Below are 2,905 nucleotides of genomic sequence, written 5' to 3' on the forward strand. Positions count from 1 at the left end.
CTTTTCCATTTATTTTGTCTCAGAAAATAGTTATTTTTCACTTAAAGTGTGTGATTTATGTTAACATATAATGAGTTTCTTACCATCATTTTAAAATGAATTAATAAATACATTTTTCTCAGCTTTAATTTCTAATATAGTGAATATCTTTAGATATAACTCACATAAACAAAAGCTCTTTGGGACCCTGAGGGTAAAACGTTTGATAACCACTGCCCCACACAAACTCCTGCACATTCTTCTGAGGCTGTGAACAAGGACGCCTGTAACAGCACTCTCTTAGCTAAATATTTGTAGTAGCAAAAATGGAACACAACTCAAATGTCCACAGCCAGGAGAATGGATAAAATAAATTGTATATTTATTTTGGTATATTATACAGCATTGTATATTATAACGGTATATTATACAGCATTGAAAATAAATGAACTACAGCTTTAAAAAAATAGATAAATCTTAGAAAAATACATTGGTAAAAATAAGACAGGTCCAGAAGACAACAAATATTGTATCATTTTTAGAAAGCTCAAAAACTAAGCTAAACATGTATACTTAAGAACACATACATATGTGATAAAGCTTTTTTTAAGCAAGAAAATAATAAATACACAATTCACCCTTTTGGATGGAGTTTGAGGATTAAGTTAAAGGAGGAGCACATACCTCTTGTTGATAATGTTCCAATTCTTAAGTTGGGTTGTGGCTGATAGGCAGCCATGTTACTATTATGCTTCATAATTACATAAATAATATATATACTCTTTTGTATGTACCAAATATGATCTTAAAAAGATAACCCCTAGCACCCAGACTGTGGCCTCTAAATATCATTTCCCACTAAACAAACATAAAGGTTCCTCGGAGAGGCAGATTGCAGTTCTGGGGCAGGAAATGTACAAAATGGTACATCTTGTCATTCTAGAAAGCAGGGAAGCTAGCAGAGACTACTGGGATAATAATCAAAAGGGCTCGGAAGCCAAGTTGAAGAGGTTTCCATTAGCCAAAAACAGGATAATTTGAGTGTCAATAAGGATAAAAACTGAGCTTCTCCGAGAAAACACCAAATGGCAGATGACGCCGGTGCAGCAGGGCGAGGGGGAGGCCCTGGGGACCCTGGGATGGGGAACCGCAGTGGCTTCCGCGGAGGTTTCGGCAGCGGCATCCGGGGGCCAGGGTCGCGGCCACGGACGTGGCTGGGGCTGAGGCTGCGGAGCTCACAGAGGCAAGGCCGAGGATAAGGAGTGGATGCCCGTCACCAAGCTGGGCCGCTTGGTCAAGGACATGAAGATCAAGTCCCTGGAGGAGATCTATCTCTTCTCTCTGCCCATTAAGGAATCCGAGATCATTGACTTTCTCCTGGGGGCCTCTCTCAAGGAGGAGGTTTTAAAGATTATGTCCGTGCAGAAGCAGACCCGTGCTGGCCAGCGCATCAGGTTCAAGGCATTTGTTGCTATTGGGGACCACAATGGCCACGTCGGTCTGGGTGTTAAGTGCTCCAAGAAGGTGGCCACTGCCACCCGTGGGGCCATCATCCTGGCCAAGCTCTCCATTGTCCTTGTGCGCAGAGGCTACTGGGGGAACAAGATCGGCAAGCCCCACACCGTCCCTTGCAAGGTGACAGGCCGCTGAGGCTCTGTGCTGGCACGCCTCATCCCTGCACCCAGGGGCACTGGCATCATCTCGGTGCCTGTGCCCAAGAAGCTGCTCATGATGGCTGCTATCAATGACTGCTACACCTCAGCCCGGGGCTGCACTGCCACCCTGGGCAACTTCACCAAGGCCACCTTTGATGCCATCTCTAAGACCTACAGGTAACTGACCCCCAACCTCTGGAAGGAGACTGTATTCACCAAGTCTCCCTATCAGGAATTCACTGATCACCTAGTCAAGACCCATGCCAGAGACTCCGTGCAGCAGACCCAGGCTCCAGCTGTGGCTACAACATAGCGTTTTTATACAAGAAAAATAAAGTGAATTAAGCTTGAAAAAAAAAGGATAAAAACTGAAACGGATTGAAACATATCTCAAGTATTTAAACCCATATGAACTCATTATGAGTTCATAATGATACAAAGTAATCTCATTGTTTACCTTTGGATAATGCTAGAGAACAAATTCATTATTTTTAAAACTGAAAACAAATGGGGAGAATCAAGCATTTACCCTGCCTTTCCTGAATGAACAGTATCTCAGGGTAACCAAGTAGTTTATGAAAGGATGTTACCCTTTATAAAAATCCAGCTAACAAACAAAAAAATGATAAACTATTACGGCTAAGTGCAGGGGCTCACACCTGTAATCCCAGCACTTCGGGAGGCCAAGGTGGGCAGATCGCTTGAGTCCAGGAGTTTGAGACCAGCCTGAGCAACATGGGGAAACCTCATCTCTACAAACAATACAAAAAATTAGCTTGCCTTAGTGGTGCATGCCTGTAGTCTCAGCTACTCGGGAGATTGAGGTAGGAGGATCACGTGAGCTAGGAAGTCGAGGCTGCAGTGAGCCGCAATCATGCCACTGCATTGGCGCAAGACTTTGTCTCAAAATAAATAAATAAATAAATAAATAAATAAATAAATAAATAAATAAATATTACTAATATGCAAATTCTGAAGAAATAATGGATCTAGTCAGTAATCATCAACGGCTGCTAATAACAAAAAGAGAGAGGACAATTAGGCAGTTTGTGCTCCTTGGTAAAAGTTTACAGCACCACCTCCGAGGCATTCTTGCCAAAAATCAAATCCGAATCTGATGAGACCTCTAGATGCAACTAGTGATATACAGGAAACTCAGGGAACAGATGAACACATTAAACACCACCATGGGACTCATTCAGCAAAATCCAAATGTGGAAAACGGATAAACAACCCAGTTTCTTCAACAAATACACAGCTGAGGAAAAATA

General features: G+C 42.4%; 1 pseudogene; it reads left to right on the forward strand.

Moving 5' to 3' along the window:
• Positions 1–1,064: 1,064 nt before the first annotated feature.
• On the forward strand, positions 1,065–1,947 carry LOC116472282 (small ribosomal subunit protein uS5-like; annotated as a pseudogene).
• Positions 1,948–2,905: the final 958 nt, after the last annotated feature.

The sequence above is a fragment of the Hylobates moloch genome, unplaced genomic scaffold (assembly GCF_009828535.3).
Source record: "Hylobates moloch isolate HMO894 unplaced genomic scaffold, HMol_V3 SCAFFOLD_8, whole genome shotgun sequence".
Lineage (NCBI taxonomy): Eukaryota > Metazoa > Chordata > Mammalia > Primates > Hylobatidae > Hylobates > Hylobates moloch.